Source organism: Homalodisca vitripennis, chromosome 8, assembly GCF_021130785.1.
Source record: "Homalodisca vitripennis isolate AUS2020 chromosome 8, UT_GWSS_2.1, whole genome shotgun sequence".
In the NCBI taxonomy this organism is placed as follows: Eukaryota; Metazoa; Arthropoda; class Insecta; order Hemiptera; family Cicadellidae; genus Homalodisca; species Homalodisca vitripennis.
Genome location: NC_060214.1, coordinates 28,948,711 through 28,961,766, shown reverse-complemented (window position 1 = coordinate 28,961,766; position 13,056 = coordinate 28,948,711). Strand labels below are relative to the sequence as shown.

General features: G+C 29.7%; 1 pseudogene; it reads right to left on the bottom strand.

Annotated features, from left to right (window-relative positions):
- Positions 1-4,728: 4,728 nt before the first annotated feature.
- LOC124367451 lies at positions 4,729-11,745 on the bottom strand (annotated as a pseudogene).
- Positions 11,746-13,056: the final 1,311 nt, after the last annotated feature.

Here is a 13,056-nt window from a genome sequence, read left to right as displayed (position 1 = left end):
AGTAAAATAAATGCCTTGTATTGTTAGAATTATTAAAGTAAAATTAATGAAAGTGAGATTACATTATTTTACTACCCAACAATGCCATAAGAAGACAGAAGTTCTATAAAAAGGCTCTAAGTATAAGGTAATTAGTCACGGGAAATCGGCAACCATACACTATACTCAAAATCCAACACGAATTTGAACTCTCGCACCACAAAGGTTTTTACGTTATGTACACATCCGACACTATACTCCACCTGCTGACGATGGTTGTGGCGCTGCCTTCCTGATTCCTCGGACCAATACCACTGCGTTGTATTCTCTTAGCATATACATGTCTAGTTATAGTTCCGAATTAATAGCTATACTGTATATAAAGCAATGCAATTTATCAATAAAACCCAATATGATAACGCAGTTATATGTACAGATTCTCAAGCTGCTGTTACAGCAATATCTAAATATACCAAAGATAAGAGTAAAAACCAATTAATTACAAGCATAGTATATAAGTTGAAAGCCTTGAATAAAAATATAGTATTCGTATGGATTCCAGGACATGTCTCACTGGACTTTAATGAAAGAGTAGACAATTTAGCCAGGGATGCAATAACGACAGGTGTAAAAATTCCAGAAATTAAAGTCCCTTTAGGGGACTTTAAAGTAGCAAGAAACAGAAAGGGGATGGAACACTATCAGGTAATCTTTGAATTAACTCCAAAAGCTCACTGGTATAAAAATATTGTAAAAAAGGTAAGTTATGTTCTTTGGTTTAAAAATAGTAAACTATTAAGAAAGTAAATCGTCACATATCTCGTTTTGAGACTGGGCCATGCCAGAGTTAACAGTAAGTTGTTTGCAATAAAAAAATACTTTACTCCATTATGCTTAAACTGTTCTTTAGGTGTAGAAGAAACAATAAACCATGTAGTACTACAATGTCCACATTATGAATATGCTAGAAAAGAATGTTTTAAACTAATATCAGGTAAGTTCAAACATGGAAACTATGACATAAAGGATGTTCTTAAAACCAATGATTTGAATATATATAAGGAACTAGCAACATTTTTTGTTAAAATTAAAAAAGACATTTAAACAAAAAACAATCATCTCTTTTATTCTGTCACATAATTGTTACCCTACCTGGGAGTTTTAACAAAATAAAAAAAAACCGAGGTCCAAATGTTTTCCGATTAGGAAGCTGGCCTGATGGACCCCTGGCCATGAAGATTCCAAAAGAAGCCCTGTCCTTTAAATTCACTCCCTTAATTATCACATTCCTTTTTTAAAACTAATAAACACACAACATTAATGTAAATCCCACTCCATTAACATTGAATAGATAAAAAAAAAATTGGACATAACATATATTATGGAACTACGAGGCTGCATGTTTTTTACGAAGCCTGCTCTTTTGAGCAAACCAGAAGAAAAAAAGGGCCCAGGGTCCAGTCCAGAGTTCTGCCCGGTGTCGCTCGTCGTGCAGCCATGTCTGTTGGGCCTCTTGACCATGGTGCTGGGTAAGTCACTCTATCCTTCAGCTCTAGAATACATCTGGTAGTCTCTAGTAATAAATAACCCTTGTAACAATAACTTTAGATCAATGCTTAATTATCAAGTAAATGTTTATATTGCTTTGGATTAATAAATATATTATTCACTCGAGTACTTAAGGTTTGCCCATTATTTGCCATCCTGACATAGAAAGTACAACCCACTCATACTTAAATTTACTATAAATTTAAACAAATTTTGATCACTTTCTTCAAATTCATTTAAATGTTTCAGGGTTTTAGAAATGGACGATAAAATGATTTGTAACAATCTTCACTTACTAATTTTCCAATAGCACATTGTTCATCCATTTTAATAATAAAACAATCTATATAAAAGTTTAGGTGGGAAATATTTACAACATTACTTTAAATTTTAAATTCACAACTAAACTTTAAATCGATTAAAGAAATACTTTCACTCACATAAAAGTAAAACTTCAAAGTGTCTTAACCCACACAACCACACATTATGAAGTATCTGGACTGACTGAGCAGATATGTCTGGTATTGGAGAGGGGATTTCATAATCAGGTACAGACTTGTCCACTGAGCTCCTGTCCAGACTTGTCTACTGATCTGACTCACTGATGAGGATCACATAGATTTTGTTCTGTATTCTTATTGATGTTACTTTTATTATTATAATAGGCTTTTTATAATTATTAATTTATTATTATAATATATTATTATTATAAGTTATTACAATAATAACTGTTATTATTATAACTACTTTCGGTTTATTCCTTCAAAAACCATTGTTCATTACTTTCATTTCAATTTAAAACCATGTCTAAAGAACTAGAACAAAAGCTAAAAAGTGTTGTTACTAAATTGTAGTCATATTTTAACACATATAAGTACATGCATTGAGATTAAACCTGCAATTCATCAAACATAGGCCAATACCACCTTTATATTTAAGTAATTCGCATAATATTAACATTGGCGATAATATGTTTTTTCTTAACTTTTGAAAGTTTGTAACTTTGCTCAGAATCAAATATCAAAGTTCAAATGTAATACACTACTTTAGCACCATATATGTACATGCTGTGAAAAAATCGGATTTATGTATCATGTTCCACCAGAGATATAGAGCTTTAAACTTTCAAAAATGTATAAAAAATTAAGGAAACATGTATTAAGGCTAAAACTCTATTTTATATTGGCAAGCTATCCTATCTAACTGTATAAAAAGTTTGAACTGTGATAAATCACCCCTTCTTGGGTTTTTAAGATTTCAAATAGTGAACTTTGCCAATTTTCAATACCTAACTTTGGGGACGATTTTAGGAGTTAAAATTTGCATTTAGAGCTATGAAGAAGATAACAAGTATTGTAGAAGAGATCTTTCTGAGAAGAATGGTGTTGGTTTGGAAGCTCTAGCATAATCCAATTCAGTGATAATCAATCTAACGCTAATATCTACAAAATAAAAAATTGCAAGATTCTCGTAAACAAAAATGGCTACCATGCATAAACGGTAAAAGATAAAATTATTTAAAAATAATGTTTGAACCTCTTAGAGTATGGTAAATTTATAAAAAAATAAAATATTTAAAAATAGACAAGCAACCAATTTAATTTTTATTTGGATTAACCTTACATTTATCATCTACGCTAAAACTCAATAACTAACAAATATAAGAAACAGTTCCCTCCTGGTAATGACAAATAAACAAATGTTTTAATACAAGGAAAATATAAACTACTTTTAAAATGGCTAAAAAAACATTGCACAACACATAATTACTAAGCATTTTTTCAAGCAACTGGAATCCGATAAAAATGGATCACCCATTGAAAATAGGCATAATAAGTAAATTGGCAGTTGGAAATAATACAATATTTATAAGGAGGTACTCACAAAGTACAGGGTTTTTAAAGTTTAACAATAAATCTAGTAAGCAATGTAAGGAAATTCAATTAAAGAGTATCTAATTTATAGAAAAATATGTACGGTCTGCGTGTACATGTATTTGTGCAGTTAAAATTTGTCTATATAATTAAAGACTACATACTGCTGAAGTGTTAACAAGAACATAATCTAAATTGATCAATTAAGTGCGTAATTAGAGCTTCACTATTACTAAGCTTAAATATTGTTTAAAATATAAAACATAATAATATTCACATTAAAACTTAGTGATGATTATACAAAGTAAACTAAGACGCAATGAATTTAAGGTCAGTAAGCCGTCTTTCATGTATGCAGTAATACTTAAAAAGATTTTTGACTGCATTGAATGATATCTGTATGTAATAACTATTTATTTTATTCAAGAACGATATTGATTTACTAATGTATATCTAGTAAAATATATCATGGCCTTTGCAATATTTTTGAAGTGTGACAAGGTCAGTTTAAACAGATTTCTTACAGCGCAATAACATGACACAGGTCATTTGGCAATATTATGACAGGCTGTAATCTATTAATAAATTACATAAAATAAAAACCGCAATAGAGAGCACATTTTAGCAACAGATACCACTAAAAAGTTTTGAATTAGATTTATATTTGGTACGGAATTATGTCTCAGTAATCTCAATAACTAGATCATCACATTTTCTCTCAATACATTATTCATTGAAGTTTTCTAATGTTATATTTTAAAATACAATATAAAATCCATCCAAACTAACGAGACAAATAAAAACAAAGTGTAGTAGGGATGTTAATAAAAATAAAAACTTGCGTTAATAAAAATAAACGTTTAATTGTTTTCTAACTAAAATACAAATTAAAATTCATATGACTCAGATATAATTCTATACAAATATTTAAAAGTTATGAAAACTTTATTGTAAGGAAAAAAAAACATTTTAGACTATTCAATACATTTATTTTAAAGCTTAATCACAATGAATAACTGAAATTAAACTCTTTAACATCATCACTCATTTAAGATTCTGTATAAAAACAATAATAAGAAATTACATAATCAAAATGTGTTAATAATTTATAGCCACGGATCTATTTGAATTAAGCAAATACGTTTTAATGAGACCAGAAGTTATATTCTACTCAAATTAGTATTTCTTTGACAAATCAGGTTTTGAACAATTGAGATTACCATTTAAAGTATACTCTCGTAGGTAATCTAGAAATATTAACCAATATTGCGATAAACTAAGTTATATAACCTACTAACCGCTATTTCAGTATAACATGATATGAACATATCGGTAATTAATAATTTATTACATTTTAGGGGGTTTAACAAAATATACAGTTTTAATCAATATATAGTAAGATTATCAACGTATTAATGATTACTTAATTATTGAATTATTACTTATTGAACTTACATTATGTTGAAGATAGGAACCTAATATTGGCTCTCTTGAATCACAATGCAATGTAATGTATGGCCATCACGGCAAATCGTCTTCACACACAAACTCCTACTCCTGACGAATTCACTGTAGATTATTTTCCGTTATATAGCATCATTATTGTGTATTTCTTGGTCACAACACTTATATGGTTTCTCACATGTGTGGGTTAACATGTAGTTTTAGATATACCTTCTGAGTTCATGAATCACAGCTACAGAGGGAACACTTAAATTGTTTATCACCTGTGTGAGTTAGTATGCGTTTTGAGACGCACCCTCAACGTGCTTGCATACATACAAAGGGAACACTTCAATGGGATTTTCCACTGTGAGTTTTCATATGCATTTTTAAATTCCTACTCCTAATACTTGCATAGCTGCACAGGGAACACTTAAATGGTTTCTCACCTGTGTGAGTTAATGTATGCATTTTTAAATTATGTTTCCTATTACATGTATAGCTGCACAGTGAACACTTAAAAGGTTTTTCACCTGTATGAGTTAACATATGCGTTTGTAAATCCTGACTCCTGATACTTGCATAGCTGCATAGAGAACACTTAAATGGTCTCTCACCTGTGTGAGTTAACATATGTGATTTCAGACGTGTCTTTTGAATGCATGAGTAGGTGCACAAGAAACACTTAAATGGTTTCACACCTGTGTGAGTTAGCATATGGCTTTTTAAATGTGCTTTTTGAGTGCATGAATAAATGCACAGAGGACACTTAATTGGTTTCTCACCTGTGTGAGTTAACATATGGTTTTTTAAATTAAGTTTCCTATTACATGCATAGCTGCACAGGGAACACTTAAATGATTTCTCACCTGTGTGCATTACCATGTGTCTTTTTAACTGTTCATGTTTGGTACATGTATAGCTGCACAGGGAACAGTTAAAAGAGTTATCATCTGTGGGAGTGGACATAATTTAATTTGGAAATAGTGATACATACACATAACTTTATAAGAACCAAAATTAGTTAATATGTGCCCTTTACTTTTGCAATTTAAACCACTACTATTAGTGTAAAATATTTCTTCTTTTAATTCCATTCATAGCTACTACTTCCAAACTTGGGGTAGAAGTATTGCTGTAAACCATTGTACACTTCACCAGTGTTCATTAACAACATTGAACATTTTGTGTATACAATTGTACATTTATTGTGGTGCATCTATCTGAAAACAAAAATATTACAGATGAGAAATAGTAGTTTCAGTAAAAAACTTTTACATATGAATACAATCAGGTTAGTAGGCTGTTAATTATTAAAAAATGTATTACATGCATTCGTTTTATACTACTATCAGTTATCAACAGCTATGCATTATTACTAGTTAAATCATATATATTGCATTGGTAATTACTTTGAAAAACTATTTTTGTATATTTAAAAAGCTGACTACTTTAGGAAGTGATAAATCGTATTTTGTTGATGTACTATGTGTAATATGGCACACAAGTATGTAGTGCGTACTGTAACTCACTGACCTGTGAGTTGTTTAAAACCAAATAAAAAAAACTTTGATATCATCGATTAATGAATAAATTACTATGAAACAAGACTTGGAAGAACTAAATTACAAAATATCTGCAAGAGGTGTCTACAATGATGCCACCCAAAAACAAAAACTGTGTGTCCACAAAATAAATGTCTTAGTCTAGATAGATGTTAAATATAATTTTGCTCTTTAATAAACATTAATCTCTTAACTTACTTATTTACATACACTGACCAAAGTAATTCTGATATTGAACATTATATAATTATAGCTTTATACTCGTATTCGATCAATAATGTACTGAAACACTCTTGTCTGGGACGAATCGCTATCTGACTTAATAAGTATACAACCTTTAAATCAAAACATAGTCGTATAGCCATTAACATTTCCTTTATATTGACGCAGAGCTCCTAAATAAATTTTCTAATTAAATATTTCCCTTTACCTTAGCCTTTAATTTGATTCCACTTTACGCTGGTGATCATGAAAGCTATTAATCTTAAAGGTTGACTATGAATATTGACCACAAAGTGAATGTTGTCCATGAACCCACCAAAAGCAACGCAAAACTAATTAGCTTAAAACCAAATCGAGATATTAATTAATAAAAAAGAAACTGTTTCACCGAAAGTGTTAGTCACGTCCAATTGCACTACTGGCCAAAATCATAAAAACAATGTAACAACTGAATTACTTTTATGATTTACTTTGCAATATATTAATATTAAAATGAACAGGACTTACAAACTAATTATTATAGGCAAAATTGGTAACTACGGACAATGTACATGGGAATTTGGTTTTGTGACAGAGATAGGTCAATTTGTCTAATGAATATCACCAAACTTATACCAGAAGTAGGAGTTTAACCTCTTCAGGAATGACTTCCTTTAAAAATTTCAAAAACTCTTGATACTTTTTTCTTACACACACACACACACAATAAAATTATTTACTTGAATATATTTTTAATTGTATAGTACAAAAATAAAATGTGCCCAAATGGACACAACAAAGCCCAGATTTGGAACTCCATTCTTTGTAATCAAGATCTATATTTTCCATTTGGTTCATTTTGGATATATTAATACTCAAATGTTTTTTGTGCTTTATTAATAAATTAAGTTTTATAACATACTAATAAAAAAGTAAAAAGAGCTGCCAGCCAACTAGTATAAATTGATTGTAACAACTTAAAATGAGAACTGTTTTGCAAAATTTTAATGTTATGCATATTAGTTTAAAATGCTAGCTAGCTCTAAATAAAAAATACTTTAAATGTTAAATTGTTTTAATACTCACAAACAGTATATAAATATATATATATATATATATATATATATATATATATATATATATACATAATTGTAGAAATTTCCTTGTGTGATCTAAAAGCACAAATAGTCATGGATTATCAATTGAATGTAATTCTTTTTCTAATTACTTCTTATTTAACAACACTCAAATGCTTATAAAAATATAGTATAAAGCATAAGGAAAAAACTTCCAGACTTGTACATATAAAAAATGCATCTAAAACATATTAAAATTGAAGCATTACACACATCAGGCACAAGGCGGCTGACAAAATCAGCTGCTAAGCCAACTAAAATAACATATAATTGCTTCTGTTGTTATTGTTAATTATTATGATTCATTATTATTATTATTTATTAATAAAACATCACCTTTTCAATGGTGTTTTTAATTTTTCCTACCTTTATTAAAAAACACCCAAAAATTATTTTATAAGCATTGTATCTAATTTTGGTTCAAAGGAAAACAGGACATGATGTAACTGCAACCAAATTTCTTGTATGAAACAACCAATACTCTCATTTGTCCAAGGAAGTGATGCTTGAAATAAAGCCAATAGATTCAGCAGATCACCTTCTGGAAAAGATAGTGCAAAGAGTCAGTCAATAATGCAATTAGTTCTACTAAAGCAAAGTAATTCTTAGACTATCCGTACTGAATATTTGTACTAATGTGTTCAGAATTACTGATATCCAACATCTTGATGAATACAATCTCATTAAATCATGACTTCCAACAAGTGGTGTTTGTTTACAATATCATTTATCTTAGCTCCTATAACAGCTATTTTAATGACATTCATTTTTATAGTGTGTTTATGATGTGTATACTGATGATTAACACAGGAATATTAAAAAATTTCGTTTCTTGGCTGCAGTACAATAAGTGACCACCACAGCAATCGATTAGGAATATTTAAGTTTGAAAAGATTTTACCCATTGATATTCATAAATAATAAATGTAAGTAGCCAAATAACAATATTGATAAAAAGTGGCCAACACGATATTCATGATTATCAAATTGATAGTCATGAGTAACACATCCCTGATATAACTACTGAAATCAGATTACGTTAAAAGTATTTCAAATTACAATATAGCTTGGCTGTTTTATCTTACAAAATAACACATTTAAAGATGAATAAAACATTATCTTGCCTTTATAAAACTTAAGTGACAAACAAAATAGTGCAACGTTTAGTTACTTTTTACTATTTTAAAGCACAGACACGTCTTACAAGTTTATCTAATTTATTTTACAATCCAACACAAAAATCCATTCTTTACAGTTTGAGCAAAGCAATTAAAAAAGTAGATAAATATAGAAAATAGATTTTAGAAGGGTCCAAAATATAAAGAAATCTAACCATTCATTAACAATGCAGATGAAAATATGAACAACGAATAATTGACATAAATTATTACAATAGAACAAACAATAAAATCAAAAATACGAATAAATAATTATACATAGATCAGATAACACAAACACAATTTACACATGTACATCACCATTGTACTTGGAGACATTCTTTACTCAAATACCTTACACGTGATTTTACTTTCTTTGAATTAATTTTGAACAATTACGTCAAACCAAATTATGTTATAGACTTTTAACATTGTAATAAACAATATAGTTATTCCGTGAAATAAAAACAGATGGGAACTACTAATTATGATTATCTATAGGTTAAATGTTTGTAGCCTATATTAGATATTTCTAATTGAAGTGATTCTGGAGGTGGCTGCTTATCCTAATCATGTATTTCGATACCTCAGTTGTTATAGTGGCCACTTATTATACTGCTATCCACTTCTTAGGCTTTTAAACAAAGATTATCGAATTTAATTGAACCCTTAGAACGCCGATATAAATTTAGTATTATTTTAGATTTATTCACATTTATTCATAAAAATGGAGTATTTCAATAAAAACAAATTCGGGTTTGAGAGTAATCAAATACATGTGATGAAAAATATGAAAACTATGTACAAGGATAAGAAAGCAAATAAAGTGTGATATTCTGATCTTAATTAGTTTATAAGTTCTGATGATAGATTTAGCAGTTGTATGGTAAACTTTAAAACACAAATCGGGATGAAGCCATGGTGTAAATACAACAGAAAATAAACAATAAAAACTTGATTATAACACCTAAAACATAGTAACAATACATTTTTACAAATGTTTGTATAAGGAATGCCAATGAAATAACACTTCCCAAAGGCACAATGCGTGCTCCACTGAAAGTCGGTAATGGCAGATAGTATCTTCATCGACGTACAGACAGGAGTGGGAGAACACCGGCCAGCAACAAAACAATGTATTGTTTATCTACTGCGGCTGGCTGACAGCTGCAACTGAATTATTTGGTAAAGCCAGTACATTACTTAGTATTGTGGCTTATATATTGAGCTCATAAACTTCAAAAACAGTTATAAAATATATTTTTATTGATTGGCGGATTATTTCGTCTTTGGCGTTGTAAGACCTAACAACATCGCGGTTTATTCTGTCTCCGGTCTGCTAAGGGTTAATTTGATATTAGTTGTAATAAATAATAAATAAGTATATAATCTATAAGTAAAAAATTGAAAGAGTACAATAAGCGGACCCGGTTTTTATATCGATTAGTGCAATTGATATTCATTTATCAAATACGTGTTTTATATCATACCAACATATCTGTAATCATAGTAACAATCATAATTTAAATTAAAATAATTAATATAATGTTCATAGTGATAATCTTTTAAATGAGCTCAAACGATTAGAACTGGAAGTAGGCCTAGGAAAAAATTAAATAAATAATAATTAAATTATAACAACATAACAAACATTTATAACAGGAAATACGAAATATGTGTGATTATTTATGTGTTTTCTCCTGTATAGCAATGATTGTTGAAGAATCTTCTCTATAAAACCGTACTTCTCTTCTGTACAAATACTCACAGAGATGATCTGCAAGCAGGTCGGTTGATATGCCACTTTTAAAACCATTTCGCGGTCCTCCACGAGCTTTCGACTGTCTGTTATTAAGTATAAATTAAAATATATTTACTATTTGAAAGTGTGTATAGCTTATACAAGTTAGTTAAAAATCAGTATTAGTTGGTTATATCAAAAGTTATAATAAAATAATGTCGTTTGCCAATATCGATATAAAAAACCGGGTCTGCTTATCGTACCCTACCCAAAAATATATATCCCTAAGTTAAACACTAATTCCACATCTCAGCTACAGTATAATAAGCGGCCACCAACACGATCGGATATGTCATTATAAACAAACACTTGTCAAAACATTTGTTGTGTTATTGTTTTATGAGTTTGAAAGCAAATATTTGTTTTTTTTTTGTTCTACGCAACATTTGATTCTATCGTCATGGTGGCACTTAATATATTACTGCCATAATTTGAAATAACTATTACATTATTTGGTTCAACATTTTGGTTTTAGTAGGTTTAGACAGCCTAATTATTAATATTGATGATTCAGTTGTTGAGGTGGCCACTTATCTTACTGCTGCCCACTTGAGCTTGTAAACAAAGATTATGGTTTTAAAATTTAACTTGACATTGGTGTTTTTATTTTTTTTTTTATCTATAAGTAATAAAGGTATTATATCCTTTCTTTAACACTAATTCAAGGTGCTTTGAAAAATAGAAGGAGAATTGGGTCATTGGGTGTAATATTTCAAAATAAAAACACATAGGTAACAATACCAAGATAGGCATTCAAACTTCTTGTAAGATAGATGGTTGTTTCATAGGCTTACCTGGAAGTAAACTTGTACTAGAATAACTAACAGAGGCTAACCTCAAAGCTGTATTTTCAAGTCCCATATCATTTCATTGTATGCAACACCTAAAATATGATAAAATATGTACAGTATGCTGATGATACTTTTATATTCTGCATCTAAAAATTTAGTACAAAGTCGTAACAAAGTGATAACAAGCCTCTTGGGAGTTTTACAACGCCTAGTCTTATTAAACAATTGAAGGGATAGAGAATTTTTTTTTTCTTCTGGTTTGCTCAAAAGAGCAGGCTTTGTAAAAAACATGCAGCCTCGTAGTTCCATAATATATGTTAATTATTCAATGTTAATGGAGTGGGATTTACATTAATGTTGTGTATTTGTTAGTTTTAAAAGAGGAATGTGATAATTAAGGGAGTGAATTTAAAGGACAGGGCTCTTTTGGAATCTTCATGGCCAGGGGTCCATCAGGCCAGCTTCCTAACCCGAAAAGATTTAGACCTCGGTTTTTTTTTATTTTGTTAAGACTCCCAGGTAGGGTAACAATTATGTGACAGAATGGAAGAGATGATTGTTTTTATGTTTAAATGTCTTTTTTAATTTTAACAAAAAATGTTGCTAGTTCCTTATATATATTCAAATCATTGGTTTTAAGAACATCCTTTATGTCATAGTTTACATGTTTGAACTTACCTGATATTAGTTTAAAACATTCTTTTCTAGCATATTCATAATGTGGACATTGTAGTACTACATGGTTTATTGTTTCTTCTACACCTAAAGAACAGTTTAAGCATAATGGAGTAAAGTATTTTTTTATTGCAAACAACTTACTGTTAACTCTGGCATGGCCCAGTCTCAAACGAGATATTGTGACGATTTCCTTTCTTAATAGTTTACTATTTTTAAACCAAGGGACATAACTTACCTTTTTTACAATATTTTTATACCAGTGAGCTTTTGGAGTTAATTCAAAGATTACCTGATAGTGTTCCATCCCCTTTCTTTTTCTTGCTACTTTAAAGTCCTCCAAAGGGACATTAATTTCTGGAATTTTTACACCTGTCGTTATTGCATCCCTGGCTAAATTATCTACTCTTTCATTAAAGTCCAGTGAGACATGTCCTGGAATCCATACGAATACTATATTTTTATTCAAGGCTTTCAACTCATATACTATGCTTATAATTAGTTGGTTTTTACTCTTATCTTTGCTATAATTAGATATTGCTGTAACAGCAGCTTGAGGATCTGTACATATAACTACGTTATCATATTGGGTTTTATTGATAATGGTTTAATTGCACTGCTTTATATATAGCTATTAATTCGGAACTATAACTAGACATATATTTGCTAAGAGAATACAACGCAGTGGTATTGGTCCGAGGAATCAGGAAGGCAGCGCCACAACCATCGTCAGTTTTGGATCCATCAGTATAAACATAAACATAACCTAAATATGATAGTGACATTTTTTCTAACCACAATTGTTTTAGAGTTTCTTTACTCGTATTCTTTTTACTTACTTCTAAATTTGTTAATCTAGTATCGCCTTTTACACTATTTTCTTCCA